The sequence below is a fragment of the Urtica dioica genome, unplaced genomic scaffold (assembly GCF_054948205.1).
Source record: "Urtica dioica subsp. dioica isolate 48M unplaced genomic scaffold, U.dioica_male_clone48M_v1_H2 Urtica_dioica_male_H2_contig_17, whole genome shotgun sequence".
Classification (NCBI taxonomy): Eukaryota; Viridiplantae; Streptophyta; class Magnoliopsida; order Rosales; family Urticaceae; genus Urtica; species Urtica dioica.
The window spans coordinates 73,369-86,557 of NW_028297219.1; the positions used below are offsets into that span (position 1 = coordinate 73,369).

At 46.5% G+C, this 13,189-nt stretch overlaps 29 non-coding genes across 29 annotated transcripts; all 29 read left to right on the forward strand.

The window, feature by feature from the left end:
- Positions 1 to 282: 282 nt before the first annotated feature.
- On the forward strand, positions 283 to 401 carry LOC149376491 (5S ribosomal RNA). Its single transcript, XR_016294908.1, has one exon. It is a non-coding gene; the product is annotated as a 5S ribosomal RNA (ribosomal RNA).
- Positions 402 to 735: 334 nt separating this feature from the next.
- On the forward strand, positions 736 to 853 carry LOC149376492 (5S ribosomal RNA). The gene has a single exon (XR_016294805.1). It is a non-coding gene; the product is annotated as a 5S ribosomal RNA (ribosomal RNA).
- Positions 854 to 1,187: 334 nt separating this feature from the next.
- On the forward strand, positions 1,188 to 1,306 carry LOC149376493 (5S ribosomal RNA). Its single transcript, XR_016295205.1, has one exon. It is a non-coding gene; the product is annotated as a 5S ribosomal RNA (ribosomal RNA).
- A 334-nt stretch (positions 1,307 to 1,640) lies between these two features.
- Positions 1,641 to 1,759, forward strand: LOC149376494 (5S ribosomal RNA). Its single transcript, XR_016294831.1, has one exon. It is a non-coding gene; the product is annotated as a 5S ribosomal RNA (ribosomal RNA).
- Positions 1,760 to 2,093: 334 nt separating this feature from the next.
- LOC149376495 (5S ribosomal RNA) lies at positions 2,094 to 2,212 on the forward strand. The gene has a single exon (XR_016294909.1). It is a non-coding gene; the product is annotated as a 5S ribosomal RNA (ribosomal RNA).
- Positions 2,213 to 2,546: 334 nt separating this feature from the next.
- On the forward strand, positions 2,547 to 2,665 carry LOC149376496 (5S ribosomal RNA). The gene has a single exon (XR_016295154.1). It is a non-coding gene; the product is annotated as a 5S ribosomal RNA (ribosomal RNA).
- Positions 2,666 to 2,999: 334 nt separating this feature from the next.
- On the forward strand, positions 3,000 to 3,118 carry LOC149376497 (5S ribosomal RNA). The gene has a single exon (XR_016294910.1). It is a non-coding gene; the product is annotated as a 5S ribosomal RNA (ribosomal RNA).
- Positions 3,119 to 3,452: 334 nt separating this feature from the next.
- On the forward strand, positions 3,453 to 3,571 carry LOC149376498 (5S ribosomal RNA). Its single transcript, XR_016295155.1, has one exon. It is a non-coding gene; the product is annotated as a 5S ribosomal RNA (ribosomal RNA).
- A 334-nt stretch (positions 3,572 to 3,905) lies between these two features.
- Positions 3,906 to 4,024, forward strand: LOC149376499 (5S ribosomal RNA). Its single transcript, XR_016295206.1, has one exon. It is a non-coding gene; the product is annotated as a 5S ribosomal RNA (ribosomal RNA).
- Positions 4,025 to 4,358: 334 nt separating this feature from the next.
- On the forward strand, positions 4,359 to 4,477 carry LOC149376500 (5S ribosomal RNA). Its single transcript, XR_016294911.1, has one exon. It is a non-coding gene; the product is annotated as a 5S ribosomal RNA (ribosomal RNA).
- A 334-nt stretch (positions 4,478 to 4,811) lies between these two features.
- Positions 4,812 to 4,930, forward strand: LOC149376501 (5S ribosomal RNA). Its single transcript, XR_016295093.1, has one exon. It is a non-coding gene; the product is annotated as a 5S ribosomal RNA (ribosomal RNA).
- A 333-nt stretch (positions 4,931 to 5,263) lies between these two features.
- Positions 5,264 to 5,382, forward strand: LOC149376502 (5S ribosomal RNA). The gene has a single exon (XR_016294832.1). It is a non-coding gene; the product is annotated as a 5S ribosomal RNA (ribosomal RNA).
- Positions 5,383 to 5,716: 334 nt separating this feature from the next.
- Positions 5,717 to 5,835, forward strand: LOC149376503 (5S ribosomal RNA). The gene has a single exon (XR_016294912.1). It is a non-coding gene; the product is annotated as a 5S ribosomal RNA (ribosomal RNA).
- A 334-nt stretch (positions 5,836 to 6,169) lies between these two features.
- On the forward strand, positions 6,170 to 6,288 carry LOC149376504 (5S ribosomal RNA). The gene has a single exon (XR_016295156.1). It is a non-coding gene; the product is annotated as a 5S ribosomal RNA (ribosomal RNA).
- A 334-nt stretch (positions 6,289 to 6,622) lies between these two features.
- On the forward strand, positions 6,623 to 6,741 carry LOC149376505 (5S ribosomal RNA). The gene has a single exon (XR_016294913.1). It is a non-coding gene; the product is annotated as a 5S ribosomal RNA (ribosomal RNA).
- A 334-nt stretch (positions 6,742 to 7,075) lies between these two features.
- Positions 7,076 to 7,194, forward strand: LOC149376506 (5S ribosomal RNA). Its single transcript, XR_016295157.1, has one exon. It is a non-coding gene; the product is annotated as a 5S ribosomal RNA (ribosomal RNA).
- A 334-nt stretch (positions 7,195 to 7,528) lies between these two features.
- Positions 7,529 to 7,647, forward strand: LOC149376507 (5S ribosomal RNA). Its single transcript, XR_016295207.1, has one exon. It is a non-coding gene; the product is annotated as a 5S ribosomal RNA (ribosomal RNA).
- Positions 7,648 to 7,981: 334 nt separating this feature from the next.
- Positions 7,982 to 8,100, forward strand: LOC149376508 (5S ribosomal RNA). Its single transcript, XR_016294914.1, has one exon. It is a non-coding gene; the product is annotated as a 5S ribosomal RNA (ribosomal RNA).
- A 334-nt stretch (positions 8,101 to 8,434) lies between these two features.
- Positions 8,435 to 8,553, forward strand: LOC149376509 (5S ribosomal RNA). Its single transcript, XR_016295094.1, has one exon. It is a non-coding gene; the product is annotated as a 5S ribosomal RNA (ribosomal RNA).
- A 333-nt stretch (positions 8,554 to 8,886) lies between these two features.
- On the forward strand, positions 8,887 to 9,005 carry LOC149376510 (5S ribosomal RNA). Its single transcript, XR_016294845.1, has one exon. It is a non-coding gene; the product is annotated as a 5S ribosomal RNA (ribosomal RNA).
- A 334-nt stretch (positions 9,006 to 9,339) lies between these two features.
- Positions 9,340 to 9,458, forward strand: LOC149376511 (5S ribosomal RNA). Its single transcript, XR_016294916.1, has one exon. It is a non-coding gene; the product is annotated as a 5S ribosomal RNA (ribosomal RNA).
- A 334-nt stretch (positions 9,459 to 9,792) lies between these two features.
- On the forward strand, positions 9,793 to 9,911 carry LOC149376512 (5S ribosomal RNA). The gene has a single exon (XR_016294917.1). It is a non-coding gene; the product is annotated as a 5S ribosomal RNA (ribosomal RNA).
- Positions 9,912 to 10,245: 334 nt separating this feature from the next.
- LOC149376513 (5S ribosomal RNA) lies at positions 10,246 to 10,364 on the forward strand. The gene has a single exon (XR_016295158.1). It is a non-coding gene; the product is annotated as a 5S ribosomal RNA (ribosomal RNA).
- Positions 10,365 to 10,698: 334 nt separating this feature from the next.
- On the forward strand, positions 10,699 to 10,817 carry LOC149376514 (5S ribosomal RNA). The gene has a single exon (XR_016294843.1). It is a non-coding gene; the product is annotated as a 5S ribosomal RNA (ribosomal RNA).
- A 335-nt stretch (positions 10,818 to 11,152) lies between these two features.
- On the forward strand, positions 11,153 to 11,271 carry LOC149376515 (5S ribosomal RNA). The gene has a single exon (XR_016295251.1). It is a non-coding gene; the product is annotated as a 5S ribosomal RNA (ribosomal RNA).
- Positions 11,272 to 11,605: 334 nt separating this feature from the next.
- LOC149376516 (5S ribosomal RNA) lies at positions 11,606 to 11,724 on the forward strand. The gene has a single exon (XR_016295342.1). It is a non-coding gene; the product is annotated as a 5S ribosomal RNA (ribosomal RNA).
- A 334-nt stretch (positions 11,725 to 12,058) lies between these two features.
- On the forward strand, positions 12,059 to 12,177 carry LOC149376517 (5S ribosomal RNA). The gene has a single exon (XR_016295250.1). It is a non-coding gene; the product is annotated as a 5S ribosomal RNA (ribosomal RNA).
- A 334-nt stretch (positions 12,178 to 12,511) lies between these two features.
- On the forward strand, positions 12,512 to 12,630 carry LOC149376518 (5S ribosomal RNA). The gene has a single exon (XR_016294918.1). It is a non-coding gene; the product is annotated as a 5S ribosomal RNA (ribosomal RNA).
- A 334-nt stretch (positions 12,631 to 12,964) lies between these two features.
- LOC149376519 (5S ribosomal RNA) lies at positions 12,965 to 13,083 on the forward strand. The gene has a single exon (XR_016295324.1). It is a non-coding gene; the product is annotated as a 5S ribosomal RNA (ribosomal RNA).
- The last annotated feature ends 106 nt before the right edge of the window (positions 13,084 to 13,189 follow it).

Here is a 13,189-nt window from a genome sequence, read left to right on the forward strand (position 1 = left end):
AAAATCGCTCCGAGTCTTGTTCAAATGCCCGTTTACGCTTACAATTCACCGGTGAAAGTCGAAATTCCGGACCGAGGGCGAAATTTACGATTTTACCCTTCCCCCGTTCACCTTGTCGGAATTTCGCCGATCACTCTTCCGAAACCGTCCCAACGCGAAGATCGCGAAAAGTTATTAGGAATTCATATATTTCATGTGATTTTTGGTGCACCGAAGACGTAGTTATGGCTTTTCGGAGTCGCGGCGTTGATTCTTATATAGATAATGCGCGCTAATGCTTGCGGATGCGATCATACCAGCACTAATGCACCGGATCCCATCAGAACTCCGAAGTTAAGCGTGCTTGGGCGAGAGTAGTACTAGGATGGGTGACCTCCTGGGAAGTCCTCGTGTTGCATCCCTCTTTTTTTGCGAATTATTTTTTTCGGAGGCCGAAACGATGGAATTTCACCAAAAATCGCTCCGAGTCTTGTTCAAATGCCCGTTTACGCTTACAATTCACCGGTGAACGTCGAAATTCCGGACCGAGGGCGAAATTTACGATTTTACCCTTCCCCCGTTCACCTTGTCGGAATTTCGCCGATCACTCTTCCGAATCCGTCCCAACGCGAAGATCGCGAAAAGTTATTAGGAATTCATATATTTTACGTGATTTTTGGTGCACCGAAGACGTAGTTATGGCTTTTGGGAGTCGCGGCGTTGATTCTTATATAGATAATGCGCGCTAATGCTTGCGGATGCGATCATACCAGCACTAATGCACCGGATCTCATCAGAACTCCGAAGTTAAGCGTGCTTGGGCGAGAGTAGTACTAGGATGGTGACCTCCTGGGAAGTCCTCGTGTTGCATCCCTCTTTTTTTGCGAATTATTTTTTTCGGAGGCCGAAACGATGGAATTTCACCAAAAATCGCTCCGAGTCTTGTTCAAATGCCCGTTTACGCTTACAATTCACCGGTGAAAGTCGAAATTCCGGACCGAGGGCGAAATTTACGATTTTACCCTTCCCCCGTTCACCTTGTCGGAATTTCGCCGATCACTCTTCCGAAACCGTCCCAACGCGAAGATCGCGAAAAGTTATTAGGAATTCATATATTTTATGTGATTTTTGGTGCACCGAAGACGTAGTTATGGCTTTTGGGAGTCGCGGCGTTGATTCTTATATAGATAATGCGCGCTAATGCTTGCGGATGCGATCATACCAGCACTAATGCACCGGATCTCATCAGAACTCCGAAGTTAAGCGTGTTTGGGCGAGAGTAGTACTAGGATGGGTGACCTCCTGGGAAGTCCTCGTGTTGCATCCCTCTTTTTTTGCGAATTATTTTTTTCGGAGGCCGAAACGATGGAATTTCACCAAAAATCGTTCCGAGTCTTGTTCAAATGCCCGTTTACGCTTACAATTCACCGGTGAAAGTCGAAATTCCGGACCGAGGGCGAAATTTACGATTTTACCCTTCCCCCGTTCACCTTGTCGGAATTTCGCCGATCACTCTTCCGAAACTGTCCCAACGCGAAGATCGCGAAAAGTTATTAGGAATTCATATATTTTATGTGATTTTTGGTGCACCGAAGACGTAGTTATGGCTTTTGGGAGTCGCGGCGTTGATTATTATATAGATAATGCGCGCTAATGCTTGCGGATGCGATCATACCAGCACTAATGCACCGGATCCCATCAGAACTACGAAGTTAAGCGTGCTTGGGCGAGAGTAGTACTAGGATGGGTGACCTCCTTGGAAGTCCTCGTGTTGCATCCCTCTTTTTTTGCGAATTATTTTTTTCGGAGGCCGAAACGTTGGAATTTCACCAAAAATCGCTCCGAGTCTTGTTCAAATGCCCGTTTACGCTTACAATTCACCGGTGAAAGTCGAAATTCCGGACCGAGGGCGAAATTTACGATTTTACCCTTCCCCCGTTCACCTTGTCGGAATTTCGCCGATCACTCTTCCGAAACTGTCCCAACGCGAAGATCGCGAAAAGTTATTAGGAATTCATATATTTTATGTGATTTTTGGTGCACCGAAGACGTAGTTATGGCTTTTGGGAGTCGCGGCGTTGATTCTTATATAGATAATGCGCGCTAATGCTTGCGGATGCGATCATACCAGCACTAATGCACCGGATCCCATCAGAACTCCGAAGTTAAGCGTGCTTGGGCGAGAGTAGTACTAGGATGGGTGACCTCCTGGGAAGTCCTCGTGTTGCATCCCTCTTTTTTTGCGAATTATTTTTTTCGGAGGCCGAAACGATGGAATTTCACCAAAAATCGCTCCGAGTCTTGTTCAAATGCCCGTTTACGCTTACAATTCACCGGTGAACGTCGAAATTCCGGACCGAGGGCGAAATTTACGATTTTACCCTTCCCCCGTTCACCTTGTCGGAATTTCGCCGATCACTCTTCCGAATCCGTCCCAACGCGAAGATCGCGAAAAGTTATTAGGAATTCATATATTTTACGTGATTTTTGGTGCACCGAAGACGTAGTTATGGCTTTTCGGAGTCGCGGCGTTGATTCTTATATAGATAATGCGCGCTAATGCTTGCGGATGCGATCATACCAGCACTAATGCACCGGATCTCATCAGAACTCCGAAGTTAAGCGTGCTTGGGCGAGAGTAGTACTAGGATGGGTGACCTCCTGGGAAGTCCTCGTGTTGCATCCCTCTTTTTTCGCAAATTATTTTTTTCGGAGGTCGAAACGATGGAATTTCACCAAAAATCGCTCCGAGCCTTGTTCAAATGCTCGTTTACGCATACAATTCACCGGTGAAAGTCGAAATTCCGGACCGAGGGCGAAATTTACGATTTTACCCTTCCCCCGTTCACCTTGTCGGAATTTCGCCGATCACTCTTCCGAAACCGTCCCAACGCGTAGATCGCGAAAAGTTATTAGGAATTCATATATTTTATGTGATTTTTGGTGCACCGAAGACGTAGTTATGGCTTTTCGGAGTCGCGGCGTTGATTCTTATATAGATAATGCGCGCAAATGCTTGCGGATGCGATCATACCAGCACTAATGCACCGGATCCCATCAGAACTCCGAAGTTAAGCGTGCTTGGGCGAGAGTAGTACTAGGATGGGTGACCTCCTGGGAAGTCCTCGTGTTGCATCCCTCTTTTTTTGCGAATTATTTTTTTCGGAGGCCGAAACGATGGAATTTCACCAAAAATCGCTCCGAGTCTTGTTCAAATGCCCGTTTACGCTTACAATTCACCGGTGAACGTCGAAATTCCGGACCGAGGGCGAAATTTACGATTTTACCCTTCCCCCGTTCACCTTGTCGGAATTTCGCCGATCACTCTTCCGAATCCGTCCCAACGCGAAGATCGCGAAAAGTTATTAGGAATTCATATATTTTATGTGATTTTTGGTGCACCGAAGACGTAGTTATGGCTTTTGGGAGTCGCGGCGTTGATTCTTATATAGATAATGCGCGCTAATGCTTGCGGATGCGATCATACCAGCACTAATGCACCGGATCTCATCAGAACTCCGAAGTTAAGCGTGCTTGGGCGAGAGTAGTACTAGGATGGGTGACCTCCTGGGAAGTCCTCGTGTTGCATCCCTCTTTTTTTGCGAATTATTTTTTTCGGAGGCCGAAACGATGGAATTTCACCAAAAATCGCTCCGAGTCTTGTTCAAATGCCCGTTTACGCTTACAATTCACCGGTGAAAGTCGAAATTCCGGACCGAGGGCGAAATTTACGATTTTACCCTTCCCCCGTTCACCTTGTCGGAATTTCGCCGATCACTCTTCCGAAACCGTCCCAACGCGAAGATCGCGAAAAGTTATTAGGAATTCATATATTTTATGTGATTTTTGGTGCACCGAAGACGTAGTTATGGCTTTTGGGAGTCGCGGCGTTGATTCTTATATAGATAATGCGCGCTAATGCTTGCGGATGCGATCATACCAGCACTAATGCACCGGATCTCATCAGAACTCCGAAGTTAAGCGTGTTTGGGCGAGAGTAGTACTAGGATGGGTGACCTCCTGGGAAGTCCTCGTGTTGCATCCCTCTTTTTTTGCGAATTATTTTTTTCGGAGGCCGAAACGATGGAATTTCACCAAAAATCGTTCCGAGTCTTGTTCAAATGCCCGTTTACGCTTACAATTCACCGGTGAAAGTCGAAATTCCGGACCGAGGGCGAAATTTACGATTTTACCCTTCCCCCGTTCACCTTGTCGGAATTTCGCCGATCACTCTTCCGAAACTGTCCCAACGCGAAGATCGCGAAAAGTTATTAGGAATTCATATATTTTATGTGATTTTTGGTGCACCGAAGACGTAGTTATGGCTTTTGGGAGTCGCGGCGTTGATTCTTATATAGATAATGCGCGCTAATGCTTGCGGATGCGATCATACCAGCACTAATGCACCGGATCCCATCAGAACTCCGAAGTTAAGCGTGCTTGGGCGAGAGTAGTACTAGGATGGGTGACCTCCTGGGAAGTCCTCGTGTTGCATCCCTCTTTTTTTGCGAATTATTTTTTTCGGAGGCCGAAACGATGGAATTTCACCAAAAATCGCTCCGAGTCTTGTTCAAATGCCCGTTTACGCTTACAATTCACCGGTGAAAGTCGAAATTCCGGACCGAGGGCGAAATTTACGATTTTACAATTCCCCCGTTTACCTTGTCGGAATTTCGCCGATCACTCTTCCGAAACCGTCCCAACGCGAAGATCGCGAAAAGTTATTAGAAATTCATATATTTTATGTGATTTTTGGTGCACCGAAGACGTAGTTATGGCTTTTGGGAGTTGCGGCGTTGATTCTTATATAGATAATGCGCGCTAATGCTTGCGGATGCGATCATACCAGCACTAATGCACCGGATCCCATCAGAACTCCGAAGTTAAGCGTGCTTGGGCGAGAGTAGTACTAGGATGGGTGACCTCTTGGGAAGTCCTCGTGTTGCATCCCTCTTTTTTTGCGAATTATTTTTTCGGAGGTCGAAACGATGGAATTTCACCAAAAATCGCTCCGAGTCTTGTTCAAATGCCCGTTTACGCTTACAATTCACCGGTGAAAGTCGAAATTCCGGACCGAGGGCGAAATTTACGATTTTACCCTTCCCCCGTTCACCTTGTCGGAATTTCGCCGATCACTCTTCCGAAACCGTCCCAACGCGAAGATCGCGAAAAGTTATTAGGAATTCATATATTTTATGTGATTTTTGGTGCACCGAAGACGTAGTTATGGCTTTTGGGAGTCGCGGCGTTGATTCTTATATAGATAATGCGCGCTAATGCTTGCGGATGCGATCATACCAGCACTAATGCACCGGATCCCATCAGAACTACGAAGTTAAGCGTGCTTGGGCGAGAGTAGTACTAGGATGGGTGACCTCCTTGGAAGTCCTCGTGTTGCATCCCTCTTTTTTTGCGAATTATTTTTTTCGGAGGCCGAAACGTTGGAATTTCACCAAAAATCGCTCCGAGTCTTGTTCAAATGCCCGTTTACGCTTACAATTCACCGGTGAAAGTCGAAATTCCGGACCGAGGGCGAAATTTACGATTTTACCCTTCCCCCGTTCACCTTGTCGGAATTTCGCCGATCACTCTTCCGAAACTGTCCCAACGCGAAGATCGCGAAAAGTTATTAGGAATTCATATATTTTATGTGATTTTTGGTGCACCGAAGACGTAGTTATGGCTTTTGGGAGTCGCGGCGTTGATTCTTATATAGATAATGCGCGCTAATGCTTGCGGATGCGATCATACCAGCACTAATGCACCGGATCCCATCAGAACTCCGAAGTTAAGCGTGCTTGGGCGAGAGTAGTACTAGGATGGGTGACCTCCTGGGAAGTCCTCGTGTTGCATCCCTCTTTTTTTGCGAATTATTTTTTTCGGAGGCCGAAACGATGGAATTTCACCAAAAATCGCTCCGAGTCTTGTTCAAATGCCCGTTTACGCTTACAATTCACCGGTGAACGTCGAAATTCCGGACCGAGGGCGAAATTTACGATTTTACCCTTCCCCCGTTCACCTTGTCGGAATTTCGCCGATCACTCTTCCGAATCCGTCCCAACGCGAAGATCGCGAAAAGTTATTAGGAATTCATATATTTTACGTGATTTTTGGTGCACCGAAGACGTAGTTATGGCTTTTCGGAGTCGCGGCGTTGATTCTTATATAGATAATGCGCGCTAATGCTTGCGGATGCGATCATACCAGCACTAATGCACCGGATCTCATCAGAACTCCGAAGTTAAGCGTGCTTGGGCGAGAGTAGTACTAGGATGGGTGACCTCCTGGGAAGTCCTCGTGTTGCATCCCTCTTTTTTCGCAAATTATTTTTTTCGGAGGTCGAAACGATGGAATTTCACCAAAAATCGCTCCGAGCCTTGTTCAAATGCTCGTTTACGCATACAATTCACCGGTGAAAGTCGAAATTCCGGACCGAGGGCGAAATTTACGATTTTACCCTTCCCCCGTTCACCTTGTCGGAATTTCGCCGATCACTCTTCCGAAACCGTCCCAACGCGTAGATCGCGAAAAGTTATTAGGAATTCATATATTTTATGTGATTTTTGGTGCACCGAAGACGTAGTTATGGCTTTTCGGAGTCGCGGCGTTGATTCTTATATAGATAATGCGCGCAAATGCTTGCGGATGCGATCATACCAGCACTAATGCACCGGATCCCATCAGAACTCCGAAGTTAAGCGTGCTTGGGCGAGAGTAGTACTAGGATGGGTGACCTCCTGGGAAGTCCTCGTGTTGCATCCCTCTTTTTTTGCGAATTATTTTTTTCGGAGGCCGAAACGATGGAATTTCACCAAAAATCGCTCCGAGTCTTGTTCAAATGCCCGTTTACGCTTACAATTCACCGGTGAACGTCGAAATTCCGGACCGAGGGCGAAATTTACGATTTTACCCTTCCCCCGTTCACCTTGTCGGAATTTCGCCGATCACTCTTCCGAATCCGTCCCAACGCGAAGATCGCGAAAAGTTATTAGGAATTCATATATTTTATGTGATTTTTGGTGCACCGAAGACGTAGTTATGGCTTTTGGGAGTCGCGGCGTTGATTCTTATATAGATAATGCGCGCTAATGCTTGCGGATGCGATCATACCAGCACTAATGCACCGGATCTCATCAGAACTCCGAAGTTAAGCGTGCTTGGGCGAGAGTAGTACTAGGATGGGTGACCTCCTGGGAAGTCCTCGTGTTGCATCCCTCTTTTTTTGCGAATTATTTTTTTCGGAGGCCGAAACGATGGAATTTCACCAAAAATCGCTCCGAGTCTTGTTCAAATGCCCGTTTACGCTTACAATTCACCGGTGAAAGTCGAAATTCCGGACCGAGGGCGAAATTTACGATTTTACCCTTCCCCCGTTCACCTTGTCGGAATTTCGCCGATCACTCTTCCGAAACCGTCCCAACGCGAAGATCGCGAAAAGTTATTAGGAATTCATATATTTTATGTGATTTTTGGTGCACCGAAGACGTAGTTATGGCTTTTGGGAGTCGCGGCGTTGATTCTTATATAGATAATGCGCGCTAATGCTTGCGGATGCGATCATACCAGCACTAATGCACCGGATCTCATCAGAACTCCGAAGTTAAGCGTGTTTGGGCGAGAGTAGTACTAGGATGGGTGACCTCCTGGGAAGTCCTCGTGTTGCATCCCTCTTTTTTTGCGAATTATTTTTTTCGGAGGCCGAAACGATGGAATTTCACCAAAAATCGTTCCGAGTCTTGTTCAAATGCCCGTTTACGCTTACAATTCACCGGTGAAAGTCGAAATTCCGGACCGAGGGCGAAATTTACGATTTTACCCTTCCCCCGTTCACCTTGTCGGAATTTCGCCGATCACTCTTCCGAAACTGTCCCAACGCGAAGATCGCGAAAAGTTATTAGGAATTCATATATTTTATGTGATTTTTGGTGCACCGAAGACGTAGTTATGGCTTTTGGGAGTCGCGGCGTTGATTCTTATATAGATAATGCGCGCTAATGCTTGCGGATGCGATCATACCAGCACTAATGCACCGGATCCCATCAGAACTCCGAAGTTAAGCGTGCTTGGGCGAGAGTAGTACTAGGATGGGTGACCTCCTGGGAAGTCCTCGTGTTGCATCCCTCTTTTTTTGCGAATTATTTTTTTCGGAGGCCGAAACGATGGAATTTCACCAAAAATCGCTCCGAGTCTTGTTCAAATGCCCGTTTACGCTTACAATTCACCGGTGAAAGTCGAAATTCCGGACCGAGGGCGAAATTTACGATTTTACAATTCCCCCGTTTACCTTGTCGGAATTTCGCCGATCACTCTTCCGAAACCGTCCCAACGCGAAGATCGCGAAAAGTTATTAGAAATTCATATATTTTATGTGATTTTTGGTGCACCGAAGACGTAGTTATGGCTTTTGGGAGTTGCGGCGTTGATTCTTATATAGATAATGCGCGCTAATGCTTGCGGATGCGATCATACCAGCACTAATGCACCGGATCCCATCAGAACTCCGAAGTTAAGCGTGCTTGGGCGAGAGTAGTACTAGGATGGGTGACCTCTTGGGAAGTCCTCGTGTTGCATCCCTCTTTTTTTGCGAATTATTTTTTCGGAGGTCGAAACGATGGAATTTCACCAAAAATCGCTCCGAGTCTTGTTCAAATGCCCGTTTACGCTTACAATTCACCGGTGAAAGTCGAAATTCCGGACCGAGGGCGAAATTTACGATTTTACCCTTCCCCCGTTCACCTTGTCGGAATTTCGCCGATCACTCTTCCGAAACCGTCCCAACGCGAAGATCGCGAAAAGTTATTAGGAATTCATATATTTTATGTGATTTTTGGTGCACCGAAGACGTAGTTATGGCTTTTGGGAGTCGCGGCGTTGATTCTTATATAGATAATGCGCGCTAATGCTTGCGGATGCGATCATACCAGCACTAATGCACCGCATCCCATCAGAACTCCGAAGTTAAGCGTGCTTGGGCGAGAGTAGTACTAGGATGGGTGACCTCCTGGGAAGTCCTCGTGGTGCATCCCTCTTTTTTTGCGAATTATTTTTTTCGGAGGCCGAAACGTTGGAATTTCACCAAAAATCGCTCCGAGTCTTGTTCAAATGCCCGTTTACGCTTACAATTCACCGGTGAAAGTCGAAATTCCGGACCGTGGGCGAAATTTACGATTTTACCCTTCCCCCATTCACCTTGTCGGAATTTCGCCGATCACTCTTCCGAAACCGTCCCAACGCGAAGATCGCGAAAAGTTATTAGGAATTCATATATTTTATGTGATTTTTGGTGCACCGAAGACGTAGTTATGGCTTTTGGGAGTCGCGGCGTTGATTCTTATATAGATAATGCGCGCTAATGCTTGCGGATGCGATCATACCAGCACTAATGCACCGGATCCCATCAGAACTCCGAAGTTAAGCGTGCTTGGGCGAGAGTAGTACTAGGATGGGTGACCTCCTGGGAAGTCCTCGTGTTGCATCCCTCTTTTTTCGCAAATTATTTTTTTCGGAGGCCGAAACGATGGAATTTCACCAAAAATCGCTCCGAGCCTTGTTCAAATGCTCGTTTACGCATACAATTCACCGGTGAAAGTCGAAATTCCGGACCGAGGGCGAAATTTACGATTTTACCCTTCCCCCGTTCACCTTGTCGGAATTTCGCCGATCACTCTTCCGAAACCGTCCCAACGCGTAGATCGCGAAAAGTTATTAGGAATTCATATATTTTATGTGATTTTTGGTGCACCGAAGACGTAGTTATGGCTTTTGGGAGTCGCGGCGTTGATTCTTATATAGATAATGCGCGCTAATGCTTGCGGATGCGATCATACCAGCACTAATGCACCGGATCCCATCAGAACTCCGAAGTTAAGCGTGCTTGGGCGAGAGTAGTACTAGGATGGGTGACCTCCTGGGAAGTCCTCGTGTTGCATCCCAATTTTTTTGCGAATTATTTTTTTCGGAGGCCGAAACGATGGAATTTCACCAAAAATCGCTCCGAGTCTTGTTCAAATGCCCGTTTACGCTTACAATTCACCGGTGAACGTCGAAATTCCGGACCGAGGGCGAAATTTACGATTTTACCCTTCCCCCGTTCACCTTGTCGGAATTTCGCCGATCACTCTTCCGAATCCGTCCCAACGCGAAGATCGCGAAAAGTTATTAGGAATTCATATATTTTATGTGATTTTTGGTGCACCGAAGACGTAGTTATGGCTTTTGGGAGTCGCGGCGTTGATTCTTATATAGATAATGCGCGCTAATGCTTGCGGATGCGATCATACCAGCACTAATGCACCGGATCTCATCAGAACTCCGAAGTTAAGCGTGCTTGGGCGAGAGTAGTACTAGGATGGGTGACCTCCTGGGAAGTCCTCGTGTTGCATCCCTCTTTTTTTGCGAATTATTTTTTTCGGAGGCCGAAACGATGGAATTTCACCAAAAATCGCTCCGAGCCTTGTTCAAATGCTCGTTTACGCATACAATTCACCGGTGAAAGTCGAAATTCCGGACCGAGGGCGAAATTTACGATTTTACCCTTCCCCCGTTCACCTAGTCGGAATTTCGCCGATCACTCTTCCGAAACCGTCCCAACGCGAAGATCGCGAAAAGTTATTAGGAATTCATATATTTTATGTGATTTTTGGTGCACCGAAGACGTAGTTATGGCTTTTGGGAGTCGCGGCGTTGATTCTTATATAGATAATGCGCGCTAATGCTTGCGGATGCGATCATACCAGCACTAATGCACCGGATCCCATCAGAACTACGAAGTTAAGCGTGCTTGGGCAAGAGTAGTACTAGGATGGGTGACCTCCTGGGAAGTCCTCGTGTTGCATCCCTCTTTTTTTGCGAATTATTTTTTTTCGGATGCCGAAACGATGGAATTTCACCAAAAATCGCTCCGAGCCTTGTTCAAATGCTCGTTTACGCATACAATTCACCGGTGAAAGTCGAAATTCCGAACCGAGGGCGAAATTTACGATTTTATCCTTCCCCCGTTCACCTTGTCGGAATTTCGCCGATCACTCTTCCGAAACCGTCCCAACGCGAAGATCGCGAAAAGTTATTAGGAATTCATATATTTTATGTGATTTTTGGTGCACCGAAGACGTAGTTATGGCTTTTGGGAGTCGCGGCGTTGATTCTTATATAGATAATGCGCGCTAATGCTTGCGGATGCGATCATACCAGCACTAATGCACCGGATCCCATCAGAACTCCGAAGTTAAGCGTGGTTGGGCGAGAGTAGTACTAGGATGGGTGACCTCCTGGGAAGTCCTCGTGTTGCATCCCTCTTTTTTTGCGAATTATTTTTTTCGGAGGCCGAAACGATGGAATTTCACCAAAAATCGCTCCGAGTCTTGTTCAAATGCCCGTTTACGCTTACAATTCACCGGTGAAAGTCGAAATTCCGGACCGAGGGCGAAATTTACGATTTTACAATTCCCCCGTTCACCTTGTCGGAATTTCGCCGATCACTCTTCCGAAACCGTCCCAACGCGAAGATCGCGAAAAGTTATTAGGAATTCATATATTTTATGTGATTTTTGGTGCACCGAAGACGTAGTTATGGCTTTTGGGAGTCGCGGCGTTGATTCTTATATAGATAATGCGCGCTAATGCTTGCGGATGCGATCATACCAGCACTAATGCACCGCATCCCATCAGAACTCCGAAGTTAAGCGTGCTTGGGCGAGAGTAGTACTAGGATGGGTGACCTCCTGGGAAGTCCTCGTGTTGCATCCCTCTTTTTTTGCGAATTATTTTTTTCGGAGGCCGAAACGTTGGAATTTCACCAAAAATCGCTCCGAGTCTTGTTCAAATGCCCGTTTACGCTTACAATTCACCGGTGAAAGTCGAAATTCCGGACCGTGGGCGAAATTTACGATTTTACCCTTCCCCCATTCACCTTGTCGGAATTTCGCCGATCACTCTTCCGAAACCGTCCCAACGCGAAGATCGCGAAAAGTTATTAGGAATTCATATATTTTATGTGATTTTTGGTGCACCGAAGACGTAGTTATGGCTTTTGGGAGTCGCGGCGTTGATTCTTATATAGATAATGCGCGCTAATGCTTGCGGATGCGATCATACCAGCACTAATGCACCGGATCCCATCAGAACTCCGAAGTTAAGCGTGCTTGGGCGAGAGTAGTACTAGGATGGGTGACCTCCTGGGAAGTCCTCGTGTTACATCCCTCTTTTTTCGCGAATTATTTTTTTCGGAGGCCGAAACGATGGAATTTCACCAAAAATCGCTCCGAGCCTTGTTCAAATGCTCGTTTACGCATACAATTCACCGGTGAAAGTCGAAATTCCGGACCGAGGGCGAAATTTACGATTTTACCCTTCCCCCGTTCACCTTGTCGGAATTTCGCCGATCACTCTTCCGAAACCGTCCCAACGCGTAGATCGCGAAAAGTTATTAGGAATTCATATATTTTATGTGATTTTTGGTGCACCGAAGACGTAGTTATGGCTTTTGGGAGTCGCGGCGTTGATTCTTATATAGATAATGCGCGCTAATGCTTGCGGATGCGATCATACCAGCACTAATGCACCGGATCCCATCAGAACTCCGAAGTTAAGCGTGCTTGGGCGAGAGTAGTACTAGGATGGGTGACCTCCTGGGAAGTCCTCGTGTTGCATCCCTCTTTTTTTGCGAATTATTTTTTTCGGAGGCCGAAACGATGGAATTTCACCAAAAATCGCTCCGAGTCTTGTTCAAATGCTCGTTTACGCATACAATTCACCGGTGAAAGTCGAAATTCCGGAACGAGGGCGAAATTTACGATTTTACCCTTCCCCCGTTCACCTTGTCGGAATTTCGCCGATCACTCTTCCGAAACCGTCCCAACGCGTAGATCGCGAAAAGTTATTAGGAATTCATATATTTTATGTGATTTTTGGTGCACCGAAGACGTAGTTATGGCTTTTGGGAGTCGCGGCGTTGATTCTTATATAGATAATGCGCGCTAATGCTTGCGGATGCGATCATACCAGCACTAATGCACCGGATCCTATCAGAACTCCGAAGTTAAGCGTGCTTGGGCGAGAGTAGTACTAGGATGGGTGACCTCCTGGGAAGTCCTCGTGTTGCAACCCTCTTTTTTTGCGAATTATTTTTTTCGGAGGCCGAAACGTTGGAATTTCACCAAAAATCGCTCCGAGTCTTGTTCAAATGCCCGTTTACGCTTACAATTCACCGGTG